The sequence below is a fragment of the Schistocerca americana genome, chromosome 3, assembly GCF_021461395.2.
Source record: "Schistocerca americana isolate TAMUIC-IGC-003095 chromosome 3, iqSchAmer2.1, whole genome shotgun sequence".
Classification (NCBI taxonomy): Eukaryota; Metazoa; Arthropoda; class Insecta; order Orthoptera; family Acrididae; genus Schistocerca; species Schistocerca americana.
Genome location: NC_060121.1, coordinates 803039159 through 803049362, shown reverse-complemented (window position 1 = coordinate 803049362; position 10204 = coordinate 803039159). Strand labels below are relative to the sequence as shown.

Sequence of the window (10204 nt, the reverse complement as noted above, 5' to 3'; positions counted from 1 at the left end):
AGCCAGACCGGTGTCTGGTTTCTTCCACCTTAAGTAGTGTTGGAATCCGTCTCCGCGATAGTTGTGTGTCTTGAATGTGTAGTCTACGACTGCTTTCAATTTCGTTCATAAAATTTAGAACACAAAATAAGTCATAAATTAATTGAGTGTTATGATTATATATAAGACTGTCAGAAAATTAAACTCTTATGCGCTGGCAACCGAACCATTGTAGCTTACAAATGAAAGACTGATGGAAGGTATTCACACTAACTATGATCTCGCAATAATTCACGAATTACAGAGACAAGCCAACGGCCTTGCCTCAGTGGTAACACCGGTTCCCGTCAGATCACTGAAGTTAAGCGCTGTCGGGCTGGGCTAGCAATAGGATGGGTGACCATCCGGTCTGCCGAGCGATGTTGGCAAGAGGGGTGCACTCATCCGTTTTGACGCAAACTGAGGAACTTCTTAATTGAGAAGTAGCGGCTCCGGTGTCAGAAACTGACATACGGCCGGGAGAGCGGTGTGCTGACCACATGCCCCTCCATATCAGCATCCAAAGACGCCTGTGGTCTGATGATGACACGGCGGCCGGTCGGTTCCGTTGGGCCTTCATGGCCTGTTCGGGAGGAGTTTATTACACAGACAAACGGAGGAAAGTTAAAAGAATTTGTTTAGGACGAGGAAAACTCACATTGATTGGGCTGGAAATATTTTTAGATCAGTTTTTTAAATCTTCCTCTCGATATTCGCTTGTAAATCATTAGACAAGCCATTGTTGATGGCCAAAGAGGAACACAGAGATAGAAAACGGGTAAATATTATTAGACGATGAAAAGGAAATTGGCCTTAGTTGACGTAAGTTTTCAATCGTTGAACAGTTAATAAGTTATCAGTTAACAGATCATTTCACACAATGGCTCTAATAGGTTACACTAAATTCATATTTAAAAATTAGGTACAGTGAGTTACATAAATCAAAGCTTAGTTCTTAAATAGTTGATTAGAATTCATGACCGGTTTCGGCATTTTCAGCCATCATAATATGTAAAAAATTTGAAAACATTAACAACTAAAAACAAAGTATTTTGAAAATGAAGAAATTGAGTTGTTTAATGTGCGACAAAAGTCAAAAACTATGCAATGAGATCATCAGTGACACATGAGCACATAGTCAATACATAAAGAACAAGAACTTTAACACTTACTGCTCTCCAGTTGCCTTGCAATATCCGGCTTTTCATAAAAAAATTAATATGTAAGTGCTAAAAATACAACCTGAAATGGATTTTAAATAGTTTATACGCTTTTAACTGTTATCTTCTATTATATACGTGACAGTCCGCTAATATTTTACTTTCATAAACAATTTTAATTTTGTTTAAGTAATACTGATGGAAATGGAAATGAGCATTTGGCGTCATTGGCCGGGAGGCCCCTTACGGGGCAGGTCCGGCCGCCATGGTGAAGGTCTTATTACGTTCGACGCCACATTGGGCGATCTGCGCGCCGGATGAGGATGAAGTGATGATGAGGAGAACACAATACCCAGTCCCTGAGCGGGGAAAATACCGACCCAGCCGGGAATCGAACCCGGGCCCCTTAGGACTGCAGTCCGTCACGCTGACCATTCAGCTCTCGGGGCGGACAGTAATACTGATTGGTGAAGTGGAAAAAAAATGTAGAGTGACAGAAATAAACTGCGAAAGACGTATAAATCTTTTAGGTAGATGTTCTAATATAGTAACACGCCGCCTGATTTAATTCACCTCGCAGGGGAATCAAGTACCGGAACGTAGCAGTGTGCGAGACCCTGTTAAAGGTCAGTTTTAGTTATGTATAACTATCGTACTGCCGTAATAATATATACTGTGCCAATGCAGATATTTAACTCAACCGTCGTTTCTAGTGAATGAATTATTTAAAGTTTAATTAGGGAACTGGTGCAGTTCTGTGAGATTTATTTTCAGAGTACATTCGAAGTTGTGTTTTCCCACGTGCTTTGTCGTTCCCATTGGCAATTGGAAATTAATTATTTATTACATGCGGTGCAAGATTTTTAATTGAAGAATAATACGGGAGCACTTTGGGAATATTTATTGTATGGGATTACTAGAAACTACCTAAACACCGTGTTTTTACGTAGGGTGAACTTTATTCAACACATTGTCAGATGTATATTTAGGAGCAGAAATAGATGTAACCATTAACCGTTGATCATTTGCAGTTATTTGAAATATTAAGCCACAGTTTTGGACGTTTCATCTTGGCCAGGTCTTTATATTTTTATGCAAGCGACCAGGAATGGGAAACTGGAACGGATAACAGTTTTGAACCCCATCTCGAAATACGAGACACGCCAAAACACCATATATATTACCTCTATGTCTTCTTTTAAAGTATTTAAATTTACTATCCACATTAATGATACAAAGTATGCCATCTTTTAAACTATACATGTCTTTAAATCTATGAGGTATATAACGCTTTGTTAAGATCGTGATTTCACACGAATATAAGGAAATTTGTCATCCCTGTCAACGAAGAGCCAGGTATATAACGCTTTGTTAAGATCGTGATTTCACACGAATATAAGGAAATTTGTCACCCCTGTCAACGAAGAGCCAGAGTGGCCTGAAATGGGTGCAGCGGGAATGATCACGTGTGATAAGTGTTGGTTAGTTTGAATAAGTAAATACCTTCCATAAACTATGAGAATCTACATATGCTATATCTTTATGGAATATGTACAAAGAACGCGAAGATAATAGTTGAGTTGTGAGTAGAAATGTACCCAGACACACAATGATGAGCAAGAATGACAATTCAGAGAATATACGGAAAAAAAACAGACGGATACTTCATTACTGCACTGATGTTAAGGAACATGCTTGCACCCAGAAAACCTAACGTAATAGACCTTACGGCAGCTGTTGCCCATAATAAAAACCTTGGCTTCAGCGAAGCTGCGTTTACCTATGGAAGGAGTCAGCCCAACGTTATTCGGATTTAGAGCGCAAACAGCTTCTATCCGTATAATGTCGACGTCGGTTGGTTCTGATGAGACATGAGAACAGAAGATTCATTCTTTATAGAATTCTCTTTACTTATGAAGTGGCCTTTACAAACCGTGGAAAGCTGTAGGTAACAAATTGTGTTACCGGGTTATTGAGAATCCACACTCATTGAAAAAGGTTGAATATAAAATGCAATAAACTGTCAACATTTACTGTGGCATTAGTGATGACTACATGATGATCATTACTTCACTGAAGAACCCCTAATCGTTAAAGACACGAGAAGTGTCATACCGCAGTGTTACCTCCTCTCCTAGAGGAATTATCATTGAAACACGTAGAGGTATGTTCATGAAGCACCCTGGGTGCGCGTCACGCCAATCGCTTGTGAGTACGAACGCGTTCACCCAGCTGTTTCCTGGTCGCTGGATAGAAGGTGAAGGTGTTATCAGTTGACCTGCACGTTCACCTGATTTGACACCACTGGCCTTTTTTCTCTGGCGTAAACTCAAAGATGAAGTCGGTGCACAAGTTCCGGTGACCCAAGAGAATTCAGATCATCGCTTTGTTGCAGCGTGTGCAATGATACCGAAGGAATCTTTGGACTCTGTCCGGAATTCCTCACAACAGCGACTGCAAACGTGTATTGCAGCAGACAGTACGCGTTTCGAACACTTCATGGCATAAATTGAAATTTTATTTTTAACAGTGTCTAAAGAAACATGCATCGCTGACGATCTTGCACCTGTACTAAATTTATATAATTTGTTAACAATTGCAGAATCTTTTTGACATTAGCTGTGTAAGATATGAAGGAATTACCTACTGGCGACTTGTGGAGATTTATACCACAGTGGGACTCTATCTCAGATTTCCCGCTTGTCGCAAGTAGCTCATCTAGACCACTTGTCCAGGACCTACACAAACTTGAATATCTCATTCTATCTACCTCATAATTCAGCTAATGAGAGAAAGACTCTGCATTTGGGAATAAATTTCATAAATTACTGCACTCTTCTGTATTTCTGTATGGCTTCAGTGGCAGATCTTCGCCTCCTCGTCGCGTTGTTACTTTCTCTTTACTGCGATGAGTATCCAAGACCGCACCTCGCACAGAATCTTAGTGATCATCGGTCCTTGAACCACTCAATCTGCACCTATAGACTATGGCAGAGCTTCACAGGGGGGAATGTGGACAAGGTAGATGCATTTTTGTCTTCGTGATGAAGGATAATACTCATCGAATTCATATGTGCGGTCCGGCAAGCGACGAAGTATACGATACGGCCCAGACTAGAGCAATAGTAACTTTTCCGATAGTCCTAATTTCAGCACAGCCGTAAACATTCGTACTAAGTCTTCCGAGCTGTATTGTACTGGCCGTTTCTTCACGTTAAAGCGCTTTCGGTCTTTCTCCTAGACAGCCAGGGTCAGAGCATAGACTATGCTCTATTATCCTGTACATTGTCAGTTAATATGCTTCCTAATCACGTTTACTTATCACCTGTACCGACATTTTATAGCCTTAGGTTAGTTAACTTTTACCGACACAAGCGCCTTCAGTTGATATACGGCCCAAGTAACGTGGGAACCATGGTTTTCCTCTGCACTCTAGTTTCAGGGTGGACGTCTGTTAGACCGTTTACTCACCTGCTCTCCAGGTTCATTCGATGTACGTGTAGCTCTACGTTGCACTTCACTTGGCGGCTACGATTATTCCTAGGTAATTTACGTCACTTTATTTGCCAGTGCGCCCCACAATTTATTTGTGCTTTTTTCTCGGCTCTTACACTCTTGCGTTTATACCTTTCGTTTTTTTCCAGGGAATTTTGTTCGTCGGTTCTTCGTGTAGACTTTGTTACCAACTTTCTTACTAACCGGCCTACTAGCCGCTGATATGCATTCCTTTAATAGTCTTTCGTGACTGTTGATTTTTTTTAAGCTTTATCGCAACTCATAACCATGCTCCTTAATTTGTAATGTCATAAAATTACGTCCTTGCTATTTCTTTTCCTTTAGAAAAATCCGAGGAAGCCTTAATCAAATGAAACTCGTTATTTGTAATAAAAATAACTTTGCAACCGACACTGATTCCTTACGTAGAAGTTAACTAGTATCTAACACAGGCCTCAATATCAGGGAGAAATTTCTGAGAACGCTCTTTTTGAGCAAAGCATTGTATGGTAGTGAAACATGGACTGTGGTAAAACCGGAACAGAAGAGAGCGGAAGCTTTTTAGATGAGATGCTACAGTCGAAAGATGAAAATTAGGTGGACTGATAAAGTAAGGAATGCATAGGTTCTCCGGAGGATCTAAGACGAAAGGAATATATGGAAAACACTGATACGGAGGAGAAACACAACGATAGGACGTATGTTAAGACTTCGGGGAGCTGTACTACGGTACTAGGGAGCTGTAGAGGATAAAAAATTGTAGTGGAAGACGGGGACTGAAATACATGCAGCAAGTGATTGTCTGTGATCAAAAGTTTGTCACAGCAGGCACAGGACAAAAATTAACAAAATTAGTGGCGGGCTAAATCACACCAGTAAGAAGACAGATGGAAAAGAAATGTCAGTAGTTATGAAGGGAGGCACTTTTTTCCTGTCAGCCTCGTGTACATCGACTTGCCAGTAGCCTATGAGCATGTCCTTAGCTGAGAAATGTTCCGTCACTTTGAAGCACTCTGCGGGATCATCAACGTGCGGCAGTGGATAGACATCTTTCTTTCTGATTTTGTTCGCCCCCGGTGGCTGAGTGGTCAGCAGGACATAATGTCAATCCTACGGACCGGGATTCGATTCTCGGCTGGGTCGGAGATTTTCTCCGCTCAGTGACTGGGTGTTGTATTGTCCTTATCATCATCATTTAAACCCCAAACAACCCGCAAGTCCCTGAAGTGGCGTCCAATCGGAAGACTTGCACCCGGCGAACACTCTACCCGACGGGAGGCTCTAGTCATACGACATTTTACTTATTTTCTGATTTTGTTTAGTGGATGGTAGCCGGCACAGGAACGCCATGTGCCGTCCTTCACGTCGATCACAGGGAGGACCAGGGACACTCTCTCTCCCCTTACGCCTTGTTATCCGTAGTTCAGCCGCGATACCCTGTTCTACAGTTGAGGAAACTACTATGAACTACCAACAGGATATCGCTCAACCAAATAACAACGTCGGCGAGTTAGTCGTTCTGCGTCAATTTCTGGAAGCTTCCAGATAGGGAGTGGAGAAAAGACAGACTACATGACCAATGGCAAAACACCGTATCAGCGCTGGTGATCATCCCTGAATTAGCCAACTGCAGCTCTCCACTTTACGGTCGCAGGTTCGAATCCTGCCTCAGGCATGGATGTGTGTGATGTCCTTAGGTTAGTTAGGTTTAAGTAGTTCTACGTTGTAGAGGACTGATGACCTCAGGAGTTAAGTCCCATAGTGCTCAGAGCCATTTGAACCATTTAGCTCTCCACTCCGTATCTGAAAGCTTCCGGAAATTGACGCAGAACGACTAACTCGCCGACGTTGTTATTTGGTCGAGCCATATGCTGTTGGTAGTTCATGGTAGTTTCCTCCACTGTAGAATCTGTTGTGATAGCGAAGGGTGAGTCATCGTCGATAACAATTTGCTGCTTTTCATGGACTGGTTCAGCTGTCCCTATGCACATACCTTTACGGACGAGCTGTGGCTGGTCGTTACGATTGTTCCAGTGTTCTCCTTGACCACCCACAAAGCTTGTGATCGTCGCGGGTAGGCAGGTTTGTTCTGTGACCTTGAGCTGCTTTTTGCAGTCGAGAAAATCGTTGCAGTTTAACTGTTCATCTTAACTGTCAACTGGATCTCATTTTGTTGACGATGGCTGAAAACTTCAGCTGCAACCAGTTGTTCTGAGTAATGTTTATATAAGTGCTTGTTGGAATAGCTTCGGCCATCTGGAGCTCTGATCTTGCCCAATAACAGCTTCTGACGCCTGGAAATAGTCCGATCGGAGAATACCATTATGACTACGTTTTAGTGGAACGACAAATTCGAAGTGATGTGTTTCGTCACTGTTAGTTACTAACATATTCATGTCAGCTGAACGTGTCTGTCAACTGTCTTACAGCACAATCGATTTCCCATCACTGAACATTTGTCCTGTAGCTGACAATGATAAGTATCCGACATTACAGAAAAGGGAACCACTATTAGTCGATTAGCGTCCTGACATGTAGCTCGTCGATGACGCCATCACTGAGATTGACCATCGTCCACAGAGAATCTGTGGCGACCTCACATCCACATATGGTCACCCCGTTTAGTTTTCCTGAAGTCGGCAAGCGGCTGGTAACTCTGTACGACGAAGGGGAGCGGCTACGGAGTGTTGGAGGGCAACGGATCCAAGGAGCAGCAGGGCGGCGATAATCATGTCCACCGTCGTGACATCTAGCGGCTTAGTAGTCGGAATCTCGCCTTTTCTCTCTGCAGCAGCAGTGCACAATGTGCACAGACCATCAAGAGTGGAAGTACACTGCTGTGTTATTCTCTGTCCTGCTCATCTGGAAGCTGTAACTTACGTAAATTTGTGTTTATGAATATTTGACTGTAGTTAAGCAAGTTTGTTAAAGTACGCCATAGTGGTTTCTTTATATTGTTTCTAGTCAGCAGAAACTGTTGTGTGTTTACCAATTCAATACCTTTTAAGGCTTTCAATCATAGTGCTTATGTGTTTTATACAGGTGGTTGGTTATTAGTGTGTTTACTTGCCATGCAAACGTTCGCCATTTCATTACATTTAGAAATTGTTGCCTTGAAAGACGAATGTTGGTTGTAAAAGTTCGCAAGTCCTATCTGGCGAGCGTGTGTGTTTGCCGTAAGTTAACTGGCAGAAATTTGTAATATTTGTTATATATGTTTTGGAAATGTTAATGTTATTAACTGTGAGTGTTCCCCCAGGTGCATGACTCATGCGTTTTGGTTTTTCTATTTTGAGTACTTTTGTAAACAAGATTGTCTTTATATGTTGCAGCCAGCCGGCCGAAGTGGCCGTGCGGTTAAAGGCGCTGCAGTCTGGAACCGCAAGACCGCTACGGTCGCAGGTTCGAATCCTGCCTCGGGCAGGTTAGTTAGGTTTAACTAGTTCTAAGTTCTAGGGGACTAATGACCTCAGCAGTTGAGTCCCATAGTGCTCAGAGCCATTTGAACCATTTGTTGCAGCCAAGTTAGATTATGCGCCATTTAATGAATGGAGTGAAACTCACCTGTAATTTACCTGAGCTTCAAATATTATACAGCGTCTCGTTGTATGTGTTAAATTGTTTGCCTGTACTTGCATTTTACTGGCGTGAAATTTTTTTTTTTAATAATTTAAAGGTCCTTTCCTATCGTAAATTGTGGCTTAATTGTTAAATAAATGTGTTTTTTTAAATTTCGTTAAGTCTTGCATCAAATTTGAATGAAAGGTGATACTCAAAATTGTGTGTAATTTCACCAGTTATTCCTTGGCACCTACTTCAACTTTACATTTTGTGTATTGATTGAGATTAACAACCTTTGGTGAACCTGTAGTAATTTTGTTGTGGATTGGCAAGAGGGCCAACCCACTAATGTAAGAGGAAGCCGAAAGGCACGCGTTTTAGCTCACGCAGGCTGGCGTGAGATCTGGAACAGGACAAGGAAGTTAGACTAGAAAAAAAGGATGTAGCTGGTGGAGCACTTAACTTTAATCCATTAATGTTGAACGTAGCTCTTGTCTGTACATTATTTACAATATCAATAGCAACTGATAATGGCGCCTTGCTAGGTCGTAGCAAATGACGTAGCTGAAGGATATGCTAACTATCGTCTCGGAAAATGAGAGCGTATTTTGCCAGTGAACCATCGCTAGCAAAGTCGGCTGTACAACTGGGGCGAGTGCTAGGAAGTCTCTCTAGACCTGCGCTCGGTCTGCAATCACTGGTAGTGGCGACACGCGGGTCCGACGTATACTACCAGACCGCGGCCGATTTAAAGGCTACCACCTATCAAGTGTGGTGTCTGGCGGTGACACCACGAATTTTATGGTTCAAACACGAATGCTGAAAAGCCGAAAATGGGAATGAATTTTTATAAGCAAATAAATTATATAGATGCTGATTGCTATAACTTAATGAACAGGACTGACAACCTGTCAAAGGCTTGAAAACCGACCAATTACAGCTCGCATCGCTGCGAGACCTGCAGGAAGAGAGTCAGTGAGTTTCTGGAAAGTATAGGCGTGGATGAGGAGTCATGCCGACTCCACTGCCTTGGCCCGCTGTGCTGGGTTTCTCGGTTCAGATCACATGGTGCCAATAACGCGATCGAGATGGTGACACAGATTCTCGATTCGTTTTTGAATCCTGGGAATACGATGGCGAGGGGAGTATAGAAAACAAATCCTGGTGCTCTAAGAACCACGCACGTACACTGCGAGCTGTATGGCACGTTACATCGCCCTACTGGTAGGTGACATCGTGCCCAGGAAGAAGAAACAGCATGTAGGGGTCGCCGTGGTCCGCAAGAACAGATGCTTACGTGTGTTTATCCACTGTGCCTTTCAGAGTGACGAGAACACCCAGGGAATGCTACGAAAACATGTCCCAGATTACAACGCCCCCTCCGCCAGGCTGCACACTTTGCTTACAGGCGGTTCACGTCGTACACGCCAACGACCTTGTGTATGACGCAGCATAAAACGTTATTAATCTGAATAGGTCACCTGGCGCCATTCAGTGGACCTCCAGTTGTGGTATGAGCGTGAAATTCCAGCGTTCGTCGCCGATGAATAGCTGTCATCGTGGGTGCACGTACCAGGCGCCTGCTGCCGGGATCCATACGCAGTTTTCGCTGACGGTCATTGTGGCGACAATGTTGATAGACCCTTGTTTCATCTGGGCGGTCAATTGCTGAGCTGTTCGCTTGTACTGCTTTCCGCAGCCGTCGTTCACTTCTATCGTCTGTTGCTTATGGTGCAACAGACTTGCTGCGGCGCTAGTTTTGGATAGCACGGTATCCTTTAACCGCGGCAGCACGCTAACGGTTTACAAGCGTTCCCGTTTCACAAATGCCTGTACCCATGGCCCGAAAGCCAACGACCACACACTTCTGGACGTCAGATAAATCGCTTCGTTTCGGTATTACGACCATGACTGCACTGTATTCCGTGTCCTTCAACATGTTTTGTATACCATACACTGCTAGTGCTGCT

General features: G+C 43.1%; 1 pseudogene; it reads left to right on the top strand.

The window, feature by feature from the left end:
- Positions 1 to 289: 289 nt before the first annotated feature.
- LOC124607859 lies at positions 290 to 407 on the top strand (annotated as a pseudogene).
- Positions 408 to 10204: the final 9797 nt, after the last annotated feature.